Source organism: Bufo gargarizans, chromosome 7 (assembly GCF_014858855.1).
Source record: "Bufo gargarizans isolate SCDJY-AF-19 chromosome 7, ASM1485885v1, whole genome shotgun sequence".
NCBI lineage: Eukaryota > Metazoa > Chordata > Amphibia > Anura > Bufonidae > Bufo > Bufo gargarizans.
In genome coordinates this window covers 116,223,246-116,236,470 of record NC_058086.1, presented here as the reverse complement: position 1 = coordinate 116,236,470, position 13,225 = coordinate 116,223,246, and the positions used below count along the sequence as shown (strand labels likewise).

Genomic DNA, 13,225 nt, shown 5'->3' with positions numbered 1-13,225 from the left:
CCAGTGCCCCATATATAACCTTAGGGAATTAGCCATTACCTTAGGGAATTAGTACTATCAACCTCTTTAGCAGTGAACCACCAGGCACTGCACATAAACTCTCCAATCGCTCAACACTGATCACCAAATGAAAAGAACAGCAATTTCACAAAACATCATTGACTTCTGAACTGTCATCACTCCTAGAGAGTTTAATTGTCGTGACTTTAGGAGGACTATGGTGGAATGTGCTCCTGATCTCATGCTTGCTCCGCTGGAATTTATCCCAGTGTTTCTCTGCAATTCCAAGCAGTGTAAAGTTCTAAATATTGTAATTCATAAAGAATGGGTATTGAGCTATTGATTGGTTGGTTGACTTGTAATTTATCTGCCCAGAGGACATGCTCTGATCTACAATAGCTAGCACAGCATGACAGCATATTCATCCTTTTGCTTCCAACTTACTGAGTAGTTTATTCCTGCTGCCATTGCCAGGTCTGATCACAACATTTTTTTATTATGGGTGCAGTGCCCCAGAGGAACCCTGCAAAAGGTTAATTATTGCTAAAATGGTTAATGTAACCGAGTTCCACTCATGAGATTGAAAAACTGTCAGAGTGATTTAACCATGAGAATACCCCTGAGGGAAACTGAACAGACAACTGCAGAAGGTCTGGAACTGGCTTTGGTTAATCCTTTCATGACCAAGGGTCATTGATGCCCTAGTGTCCAGGTAAAAATTTACTAATCTGACATGCGTCACTTTATGTGGTAATAGCTTTGGAACACTTTTACTTATCCAAGCCATTCTGAGATTGTTTTCTCATGACACATTGCACTTCATGATAGTCATATATTTCAGTCAATATATTTCACCTTTATTTATGAAAAAAATCCAAAATGTACCCCAAATACCCCATATAACTCCAATTTCTCTGCTTCTAAAACAGAAAGTGATACCTAATAAAATATTTATTGCTTAACATTCCCCATATGTCTACTTTATGTTGGCATCATTTTGGAAATGTCATTTTATTTTTTTAGGACGTTAGAAGGCTTAGAAGTTTAGAAGCAATTCTTAAAATTTTTAAGACAATTTCCAAAACCCACTTTTTAAGGAACAGTTCAGGTCTGAAGTCACTTTGTGGGGCCTACATAGTAGATATCCCCATAAATGACCCCATTGTACAAACTACACCTCTTAAGTTACTCAAAACTGATTTTACAAACTTTGTTAACCCATTAGGTGTTCCACAAGAATTAAAGGAAAATGGAGATGAAATTTCAAAATTTCACTTTTTGGGCAGATTTTCCATTTTATTAAATTTTTTTCTTTAACACATTGAGAGTTAACAGCTAAACAAAACTCAATATTTATTACCCTGATTCCACGGTTTACAGAAACACCCCATATGTGGTTGTAAACTGCTGTACGGGCACACGGCAGGGCGCAGAAGGAAAGGAATGCCATGCGGTTTTTGGAAGGCAGATTTTGCTGGATTGGTTTTCTGAACGCCATATGTTTTTTATTTTTCTGCCAATTGTCTTGTGTAGGGGCTCTTTTTTTTGCAGAAAGTCTTGAGGTTTTTATTGGTACCATTTTGGGGTACATCGGATTTTTTGATCATTCATTATTACACTTTATGGGGCAAGGTGACCCAAAAATTGGCTGTTTTGGAACAGTTTTCATTTATTTATTTTTACAGCGTTCATCTGAGGAGTTAGGTCATGTGATAGTTTTATAGAGCAGATCGTTACGGATGTGGCAATACCTAATATGTATACTTTTTCTTATTTATTTAAGTTTTACACAATAATAGTATTTCTGAAACCAAAAAAATTATGTTTTAGTGTCTCCATAGTCTGAGAGCCATAGCTTTTTTATTTTTTGGGCAATTGTCTTAAATAGGGTATCATTTTTTACGGGATGAGGTGACAGTTTGACTGGTTCCATTTTGGGGGTCATAAGCCTTTTTGATCACTCGCTGTTGCACTTTTTGTGATGTAAGGTGACAAAAATAGCATTTTTGGCACAGTTCTTTGTTTGTTTGTTTTTTATGGTGTTTATCGGACGGGGTCTATCATGTGATATATTTATATAGACCAGGGGTGCACAACGTTTCCTGGTTGGGGGCCACATTGCCAGACTGAACCAATGACGAGGGCCGCAATTAAAATTTAAAGGTGTATTAACAACTGAAAGATTGTACTTATGGCATATTGAACACACATTATATACCATTTGTGTCTAGTTACACTTTCAGGATTCCCATCTAATGGGAGAAATACATGAAAAATACATGTGAGCAGCCACAAGACATAGGCATACATGTCTGTTACCAGATGGTTGGGGGCCGCACAGAATGGTATCAAGGGCCGCATGTGGCCACCGGGCCGCAGGTTGTGCACCCCTGATATAGACGGACGTTACGTTCCTTTTATAGGAAAAGGCAATTTTTTTTTTTTAATTTACATTTTTATTTATTTTCTTATTTTTCATTTTTATTATTTTTCACTTTCTTTTTTTTATCAAATCCCTCTTGGATCATGAAGATCCAGTGGGGCTGATAGCTGTACTATACTTTGCAATGGTCTTGCATTGCAAAGTATAATACTATTAGATGCCCTGTAGGTGGCAACAGTGGACGCTTTAGCAAAGCGTCCGGTTGCCATGGCAACCATCAGGTGCTGCCATCGCAGCGCGGCAACCCCAATGGTTGAGAGAGGGAACTCCCTCCCTCTATTAACCCCATGGATGCCGCAGCCGTGGCATCCATGGGGTTACAGCAGAGTGTCAGCATAGAGCTGACACTCTGCTGATGGCGGCGGCTCAGGAATGGAGCCGCCGCCATCACACACAACAGGGGGACCGGGGGCAGCCTGGGAAGGGGGGCGGTGGGCGGGGGGATGTACGGCCGGCAACATTGAGGGAGGCTGGAGAATGAATGGGGCGTGGAGGGGGCGGAGGACCGCATCAGGAGATGAGCACAGGAGAGCAGGAGATGAGCGGCAGGCGGACACAAGGAGGGCTTGGAGGGGCACGAGGACACTATCTGATTTCAGGCTCTGATCTGCAGAGCGCAGATCAGAGCCTGAAAACAGCATTTTTTCACTGCCGTGATCCGATTGGTTAGTCTGTACCGACTAACCAATCGGATTGATTGCCGGCAAGGGGCCACTCTGATTGGTCCCTTGCCGGCATTACTGGACTGTATGCTGTCCGTGGCAGCAGCAGGTCAGGGGCAGAAGCTTTAATCCAAGCGCTTTGCAGCGCTTGGATTAAAGAGCTGGTTTGACGTTTATACACGTGATAGCTGCACGGGGCATGTGCAAATATCACGTATATAAACATATTGCAGTCATGAAGGGGTTAACGTACAAGCAATAAAGACTTTACTGCTGTGGAAAGGGTTAATTGCCTCCAACACCTGCCACACTTTGAAACAGATGGTCCATCAGGATCTAAAATCTGCAGCCCTCAGCCCAGGAATTGCAGGAGGAGTTAACAAGTACAGATTAGCACACCTGTGGTTATCTTAGAGCCATTGCAAAGTGTTTAGAGACTGCTGCTGTCCATACACCGCCATTGGGGAAAGTAAGCTCTGTGATACCTCAAGACTGTACCAATTGCTGCTATATGTACTACTAAGCTTGCAGTACCCTGGAGCAGGGGGTATCTGCAAATGCTCTTTAACGTAATGTTATTTTGCTGAGTATTGTGCTGACTGTAAAGAAAATGGGGGCTTAGTTAGCACATGGTACACGCTGCAATGGCTAGAGACACAAAGAAAAAAATAGAATGCAACAGCACTCTGCAAACCAAATAAAGTACAATAATGCCATAGTAATGTGCTGAGTCATGTATTGCAACCAGTATAGCCATGTATGGATGGCACAGCCAAGCGTTACTAATAATGGCTCAGCCCTTGCAGGTTGCTAGGTGGTGGCTGACTCCACCCCTGTTCTAGCGTGTGCTTAGTAAGAGTTCAGAGAGGAAGGAAGCTGTGCTCCTTCTTTGGCCCAGAAAGCTTCAGGGACTAACAAATGTGTGAATTGCTGCAAGATTTACAGACAGAAAGAGAGGAGAAAGATAAAGAAGAGAGCTGCAAGTTAATCTGTTACTACAGCCATTCAAGTTTTGTTGCAAGTGAGGGACACTGTTGAGACAACCTTCACACCTGGACACATCCTTGCCATCAAAACCCTACATCCCACAGTGGACATTACTCCCATTAGTGCCAGAGTACTATTGTCTGCCATAGAATCTACTGAAAGAGACTTTAGCAAAAAAGAAAGAGGGCCATAAATCCCATTCTTGCCTAAATCCATACACTGCTATGTGCGAGAGATTTGTACTGTTTACAGTTGGTACTGTGAGTGCTATACTTGGATGTACTACAACTTCCACTTTGCACTACTGTAAAGAGACGTTTATTCTTCTCTCTCTGGCCTGGTTTTCTGACTCCTAAACTGTACACTGGCCTTTACACTCTACACACCCTGCCTTGCACCCAAACAAACAGCTACTGAGCTACTGTAACGTCAAGGGCACTTCAGAGCCCTAGAATCAGTGTGTTCCCCAAGGCCCTATACGGTAGACAGTAGAGTTGAGCGAACACCTGGATGTTCGGGTTCGAGAAGTTCGGCCGAACATCCCGGAAATGTTCGGGTTCGGGATCCGAACCCGATCCGAACTTCGTCCCGAACCCGAACCCCATTGAAGTCAATGGGGACCCGAACTTTTCGGCACTAAAAAGGCTGTAAAACAGCCCAGGAAAGAGCTAGAGGGCTGCAAAAGGCAGCAACATGTAGGTAAATCCCCTGCAAACAAATGTGGATAGGGAAATGAATTAAAATAAAAATTAAATAAATAAAAATTAACCAAAATCAATTGGAGAGAGGTTCCATAGCAGAGAATCTGGCTTCCCGTCACCCACCACTGGAACAGTCCATTCTCAGATATTTAGGCCCCGGCACCCAGGCAGAGGAGAGAGGTCCCGTAACAGAGAATCTGTCTTCATGTCAGCAGAGAATTAGTCTGCATGTCATAGCAGAGAATGAGGCTTCACGTCAGCCACCACTGCAACAGTCCATTGGCATATATTTAGGCCCAGCACACACACAGGCAGAGGAGAGAGGTCCCGTAACAGAGAATCTGGCTTCATGTCAGCAGAGAATTAGTCTGCATGTCATAGCAGAGAATGAGGCTTCACGTCAGCCACCACTGCAACAGTCCATTGGCATATATTTAGGCCCAGCACACACACAGGCAGAGGAGAGAGGTCCCGTAACAGAGAATCTGGCTTCATGTCAGCAGAGAATCAGTCTGCATGTCATAGCAGAGAATGAGGCTTCACGTCAGCCACCACTGCAACAGTCCATTGGCATATATTTAGGCCCAGCACACACACAGGCAGAGGAGAGAGGTCCCGTAACAGAGAATCTGGCTTCATGTCAGCAGAGAATCAGTCTGCATGTCATAGCAGAGAATGAGGCTTCACGTCAGCCACCACTGCAACAGTCCATTGGCATATATTTAGGCCCAGCACCCAGGCAGAGGAGGGAGGTCCCGTAACAGAGAATCTGTCTTCATGTCAGCAGAGAATTAGTCTGCATGTCATAGCAGAGAATGAGGCTTCACGTCAGCCACCACTGCAACAGTCCATTGGCATATATTTAGGCCCAGCACACACACAGGCAGAGGAGAGAGGTCCCGTAACAGAGAATCTGGCTTCATGTCAGCAGAGAATCAGTCTGCATGTCATAGCAGAGAATGAGGCTTCACGTCACCCACCACTGCAACAGTCCATTGGCATATATTTAGGCCTAGCACACAGGCAGAGCAGAGAGGTCCCGTAACAGACAATCTGGCTTCATGTCAGCAGAGAATCAGTCTGCATGTCATAGCAGAGAATCAGGCTTCACGTCACCCACCACTGCAACAGTCCATTGGCATATATTTAGGCCTAGCACACAGGCAGAGCAGAGAGGTCCCGTAACAGACAATCTGGCTTCATGACAGCAGAGAATTAGTCTGCATGTCATAGCAGAGAATGAGGCTTCACGTCAGCCACCACTGCAACAGTCCATTGGCATATATTTAGGCCCAGCACCCAGGCAGAGGAGAGAGGTCCCGTAACAGACAATCTGGCTTCATGTCAGCAGAGAATTAGTCTGCATGTCATAGCAGAGAATCAGGCTTCATGTCAGCCACCACTGCAACAGTCCATTGGCATATATTTAGGCCTAGCACACAGGCAGAGGAGAGGTTCATTCAACTTTGGGTAGCATCGCAATATAATGGTAAAATGAAAATAAAAATAGGATTGAATGAGGAAGTGCCCTGGAGTCCAATAATATATGGTTATGGGGAGGTAGTTAATGTCTAATCTGGACAAGGGACGGACAGGTCCTGTGGGATCCATGCCTGGTTCATTTTTATGAACGTCAGCTTGTCCACATTGGCTGTAGACAGGCGGCTGCGTTTGTCTGTAATGACGCCCCCTGCCGTGCTGAATACACGTTCAGACAAAACGCTGGCTGCCGGGCAGGCCAGCACCTCCAAGGCATAAAAGGCTAGCTCTGGCCACGTGGACAATTTAGAGACCCAGAAGTTGAATGGGGCCGAACCATCAGTCAGTACGTGGAGGGGTGTGCACACGTACTGTTCCACCATGTTAGTGAAATGTTGCCTCCTGCTAACACGTTGCGTATCAGGTGGTGGTGCAGTTAGCTGTGGCGTGTTGACAAAAGTTTTCCACATCTCTGCCATGCTAACCCTGCCCTCAGAGGAGCTGGCCGTGACACAGCTGCCTTGGCGACCTCTTGCTCCTCCTCTGCCTTGGCCTTGGGCTTCCACTTGTTCCCCTGTGACATTTGGGAATGCTCTCAGTAGCGCGTCTACCAACGTGCGCTTGTACTCGCGCATCTTCCTATCACGCTCCAGTGCAGGAAGTAAGGTGGGCACATTGTCTTTGTAGCGTGGATCCAGCAGGGTGGCAACCCAGTAGTCCGCACAGGTTAAAATGTGGGCAACTCTGCTGTCGTTGCGCAGGCACTGCAGCATGTAGTCGCTCATGTGTGCCAGGCTGCCCAGGGGTAAGGACAAGCTGTCCTCTGTGGGAGGCGTATCGTCATCGTCCTGCCTTTCCCCCCAGCCACGCACCAGTGATGGACCCGAGCTGCGTTGGGTGCCACCCCGCTGTGACCATGCTTCATCCTCATCCTCCTCCACCTCCTCCTCATCCTCGTCCTCCTCGTCCTCCAGTAGTGGGCCCTGGCTGGCCACATTTGTACCTGGCCTCTGCTGTTGCAAAAAACCTCCCTCTGAGTCACTTCGAAGAGACTGGCCTGAAAGTGCTAAAAATGACCCCTCTTCCTCATCCTCCTCCTCCTCCTCCTGGGCCACCTCCTGTTCCATCATCGCCCTAAGTGTTTTCTCAAGGAGACATAGAAGTGGTATTGTAACGCTGATAACGGTGTCATCGCCACTGGCCATGTTGGTGGAGTACTCGAAACAGCGCAACAGGGCACACAGGTCTCGCATGGAGGCCCAGTCATTGGTGGTGAAGTGGTGCTGTTCTGTAGTGCGACTGACCCGTGCGTGCTGCAGCTGAAACTCCACTATGGCCTGCTGCTGCTCGCACAGTCTGTCCAGCATGTGCAAGGTGGAGTTCCACCTGGTGGGCACGTCGCATATGAGGCGGTGAGCGGGAAGGCCGAAGTTACGCTGTAGCGCAGACAGGCGAGCAGCGGCAGGATGTGAACGCCGGAAGCGCGAACAGACGGCCCGCACTTTATGCAGCAGCTCTGACATGTCGGGGTAGTTGTGAATGAACTTCTGCACCACCAAATTCAGCACATGCGCCAAGCAAGGGATGTGCGTCAAATTGGCTAGTCCCAGAGCTGCAACGAGATTTCGCCCATTATCACACACCACCAGGCCGGGCTTGAGGCTCACCGGCAGCAACCACTCGTCGGTCTGTTGTTCAATACCCCGCCACAACTCCTGTGCGGTGTGGGGCCTGTCCCCCAAACATATGAGTTTCAGAATGGCCTGCTGACGTTTACCCCGGGCTGTGCTGAAGTTGGTGGTGAAGGTGTGTGGCTGACTGGATGAGCAGGTGGAAGAAGAGGAGGAGGAAGCCGAGAAGGAGGAGGTGGCAACAGGAGGCAAAGAATGTTGCCCTGCGATCCTTGGCGGCGGCAGGACGTGCGCCAAACAGCTCTCCGCCTGGGGCCCAGCTGCCACTACATTTACCCAGTGTGCAGTTAGGGAGATATAGCGTCCCTGGCCGTGCTTACTGGTCCACGTATCTGTGGTTAGGTGGACCTTGCTACAGATGGCGTTGCGCAGTGCACACTTGATTTTATCGGATACTTGGTTGTGCAGGGAAGGCACGGCTCTCTTGGAGAAGTAGTGCCGGCTGGGAACAACATACTGTGGGACAGCAAGCGACATGAGCTGTTTGAAGCTGTCTGTGTCCACCAGCCTAAATGACAGCATTTCATAGGCCAGTAGTTTAGAAATGCTGGCATTCAGGGCCAGGGATCGAGGGTGGCTAGGTGGGAATTTACGCTTTCTATCAAATGTTTGTGAGATGGAGAGCTGAACGCTGGCGTGTGACATGGTTGAGACGCTTGGTGACGGAGGTGGTGGTGGTGGTGTTGGTGGTACATCCCCTGTTTGCTGGGCGGCAGGTGCCAACGTTCCTCCAGAGGCGGAGGAAGAGGCCGAGGCGGCAGCAGCAGAATAGGCCGAGGCGGCAGCAGCAGAAGAGGTAGCAGGGGGAGCCTGAGTGACTTCCTTGGTTTTAAGGTGTTTACTCCACTGCAGTTCATGCTTTGCATGCAGGTGCCTGGTCATGCAGGTTGTGCTCAGGTTCAGAACGTTAATGCCTCGCTTCAGGCTCTGATGGCACAGCGTGCAAACCACTCGGGTCTTGTCGTCAGCACATTGTTTGAAGAAGTGCCATGCCAGGGAACTCCTTGAAGCTGCCTTTGGGGTGCTCGGTCCCAGATGGCGGCGGTCAGTAGCAGGCGGAGTCTCTTGGCGGCGGGTGTTCTGCTTTTGCCCACTGCTCCCTCTTTTGCTACGCTGTTGGCTCGGTCTCACCACTGCCTCTTCCTCCGAACTGTGAAAGTCAGTGGCACGACCTTCATTCCATGTGGGGTCTAGGACCTCATCGTCCCCTGCATCGTCTTCCAACCAGTCTTGATCCCTGACCTCCTGTTCAGTCTGCACACTGCAGAAAGACGCAGCAGTTGGCACCTGTGTTTCGTCATCATCAGAGACATGCTGAGGTGGTATTCCCATGTCCTCATCATCAGGAAACATAAGTGGTTGTGCGTCAGTGCATTCTATGTCTTTCACCGCTGGGGAAGGGCTAGGTGGATGCCCTTGGGAAACCCTGCCAGCGGAGTCTTCAAACAGCATAAGAGACTGCTGCATAACTTGAGGCTGAGACAGTTTCCCTGGTATGCATGGGGGTGATGTGACAGACTGATGGGGTTGGTTTTCAGGCGCCATCTGTGCGCTTTCTGCAGAAGACTGGGTGGGAGATAATGTGAACGTGCTGGATCCACTGTCGGCCACCCAATTGACTAATGCCTGTACCTGCTCAGGCCTTACCATCCTTAGAACGGCATTGGGCCCCACCATATATCGCTGTAAATTCTGGCGGCTACTGGGACCTGAGGTAGTTGGTACACTAGGACGTGTGGATGTGGCAGAACGGCCACGTCCTCTCCCAGCACCAGAGGGTCCACTAACACCACCACGACCATGTCCACGTCCGCGTCCCTTACTAGATGTTTTTCTCATTGTTATGGTTCACCACAACAACAAATATATTATTTGGCCCAATGTATTGTATTCAAAATCAGCGGGATATAAATTTGAGGCCTAGTATTTAGGCGCTGGGTGACCGGTATGGATTTAGTGACAGAATTAGACTTGGAAATGCACAGAAGCGTGTGTGTGAAGTTATTCTGAATGACCCTATGTGCACCTTCAATATTATATACCCTTTTAGGGATAGATTTCAAATAGCTCTGATATAGCAGAAACCACTAAATTATGAAATTGCTAAATTGGGAATTGTACTTCAACCCAGAACAAAAAATGTGCTTTGACGGACACTAAATATCTTGCCCAGCAACAACAGTACAGCGGTGGGTAACGAGAGATTTAGAGGGATTTAAATTTGAGGCCTAGTATTTAGGCGCTGGGTCACCGGTATGGATTTAGTGACAGAATTAAGCTTGGAAATGCACAGAAGCGTGTGTGTGAAGTTATTCTGAATGACCCTATGTGCACCTTCAATATTATATACCCTTTTAGGGATAGATTTCAAATAGCTCTGATATAGCAGAAACCACTAAATTATGAAATTGCTAAATTGGGAATTGTACTTCAACCCAGAACAAAAAATGTGCTTTGACGGACACTAAATATCTTGCCCAGCAACAACAGTACAGCGGTGGGTAACGAGAGATTTAGAGGGATTTAAATTTGAGGCCTAGTATTTAGGCGCTGGGTCACCGGTATGGATTTAGTGACAGAATTAAGCTTGGAAATGCACAGAAGCGTGTGTGTGAAGTTATTCTGAATGACCCTATGTGCACCTTCAATATTATATACCCTTTTAGGGATAGATTTCAAATAGCTCTGATATAGCAGAAACCACTAAATTATGAAATTGCTAAATTGGGAATTGTACTTCAACCCAGAACAAAAAATGTGCTTTGACGGACACTAAATATCTTGCCCAGCAACAACAGTACAGCGGTGGGTAACGAGAGATTTAGAGGGATTTAAATTTGAGGCCTAGTATTTAGGCGCTGGGTCACCGGTATGGATTTAGTGACAGAATTAAGCTTGGAAATGCACAGAAGCGTGTGTGTGAAGTTATTCTGAATGACCCTATGTGCACCTTCAATATTATATACCCTTTTAGGGATAGATTTCAAATAGCTCTGATATAGCAGAAACCACTAAATTATGAAATTGCTAAATTGGGAATTGTACTTCAACCCAGAACAAAAAATGTGCTTTGACGGACACTAAATATCTTGCCCAGCAACAACAGTACAGCGGTGGGTAACGAGAGATTTAGAGGGATTTAAATTTGAGGCCTAGTATTTAGGCGCTGGGTCACCGGTATGGATTTAGTGACAGAATTAGACTTGGAAATGCACAGAAGCGTGTGTGTGAAGTTATTCTGAATGACCCTATGTGCACCTTCAATATTATATACCCTTTTAGGGATAGATTTCAAATAGCTCTGATATAGCAGAAACCACTAAATTATGAAATTGCTAAATTGGGAATTGTACTTCAACCCAGAACAAAAAATGTGCTTTGACGGACACTAAATATCTTGCCCAGCAACAACAGTACAGCGGTGGGTAACGAGAGATTTAGAGGGATTTAAATTTGAGGCCTAGTATTTAGGCGCTGGGTCACCGGTATGGATTTAGTGACAGAATTAGACTTGGAAATGCACAGAAGCGTGTGTGTGAAGTTATTCTGAATGACCCTATGTGCACCTTCAATATTATATACCCTTTTAGGGATAGATTTCAAATAGCTCTGATATAGCAGAAACCACTAAATTATGAAATTGCTAAATTGGGAATTGTACTTCAACCCAGAACAAAAAATGTGCTTTGACGGACACTAAATATCTTGCCCAGCAACAACAGTACAGTGGTGGGTAACGAGAGATTTAGAGGGATTTAAATTTGAGGCCTAGTATTTAGGCGCTGGGTCACCGGTATGGATTTAGTGACAGAATTAGACTTGGAAATGCACAGAAGCGTGTGTGTGAAGTTATTCTGAATGACCCTATGTGCACCTTCAATATTATATACCCTTTTAGGGATAGATTTCAAATAGCTCTGATATAGCAGAAACCACTAAATTATGAAATTGCTAAATTGGGAATTGTACTTCAACCCAGAACAAAAAATGTGCTTTGACGGACACTAAATATCTTGCCCAGCAACAACAGTACAGTGGTGGGTAACGAGAGATTTAGAGGGATTTAAATTTGAGGCCTAGTATTTAGGCGCTGGGTCACCGGTATGGATTTAGTGACAGAATTAGACTTGGAAATGCACAGAAGCGTGTGTGTGAAGTTATTCTGAATGACCCTATGTGCACCTTCAATATTATATACCCTTTTAGGGATAGATTTCAAATAGCTCTGATATAGCAGAAACCACTAAATTATGAAATTGCTAAATTGGGAATTGTACTTCAACCCAGAACAAAAAATGTGCTTTGACGGACACTAAATATCTTGCCCAGCAACAACAGTACACCGGTGGGTAACGAGAGATTTAGAGGGAATTAAATTTGAGGCCTAGTATTTAGGCGCTGGGTCACCGGTATGGATTTAGTGACAGAATTAGACTTGGAAATACACAGTAGCGGGTGTGTGTGAAGTTATTCTGAATGACCCTATGTGCACCTTCAATATTATATACCCTTTTAGGGATAGATTTCAAATAGCTCTGATATAGCAGAAACCACTAAATTATGAAATTGCTAAATTGGGAATTGTACTTCAACCCAGAACAAAAAATGTGCTTTGACGGACACTAAATATCTTGCCCAGCAACAACAGTACAGCGGTGGGTAACGAGAGATTTAGAGGGAATTAAATTTGAGGCCTAGTATTTAGGCGCTGGGTCACCGGTATGGATTTAGTGACAGAATTAGACTTGGAAATACACAGTAGCGGGTGTGTGTGAAGTTATTCTGAATGACCCTATGTGCACCTTCAATATTATATACCCTTTTTGGGATAGATTTCAAATAGCTCTGATATAGCAGGAACCACTAAATTATGAAATTGCTAAATTGGGAATTGTACTTCAACCCAGAACAAAAAATGTGCTTTGACGGGCACTAAATAACTTTCCCAGCTACAACAGGACAACGGTAACGAGAGATTTAGAGGGATTTAAATTTGAGGCCTAGTATTTAGGCGCTGGGTGACAGGTATGGGTTTAGTGACAGAATTAGACTTGGAAATACACAGTAGCGGGTGTGTGTGAAGTTATTCTGAATGACCCTATGTGCACCTTCAATATTATATACCCTTTTTGGGATAGATTTCAAATAGCTCTGATATAGCAGAAACCACTAAATTATGAAATTGCTAAATTGGGAATTGTACTTCAACCCAGAACAAAAAATGTGCTTTGACGGACACTAAATATCTTGCCCAGCAACAAC

The 13,225-nt window shown here is 45.7% G+C and overlaps 1 protein-coding gene across 4 annotated transcripts in view; it reads right to left on the bottom strand.

Annotated features, from left to right (window-relative positions):
- C7H1orf21 (chromosome 7 C1orf21 homolog) overlaps window positions 1-13,225 on the bottom strand; it is a 194,517-nt gene that overhangs the window by 56,062 nt on the left and 125,230 nt on the right. The window lies entirely within an intron of this gene.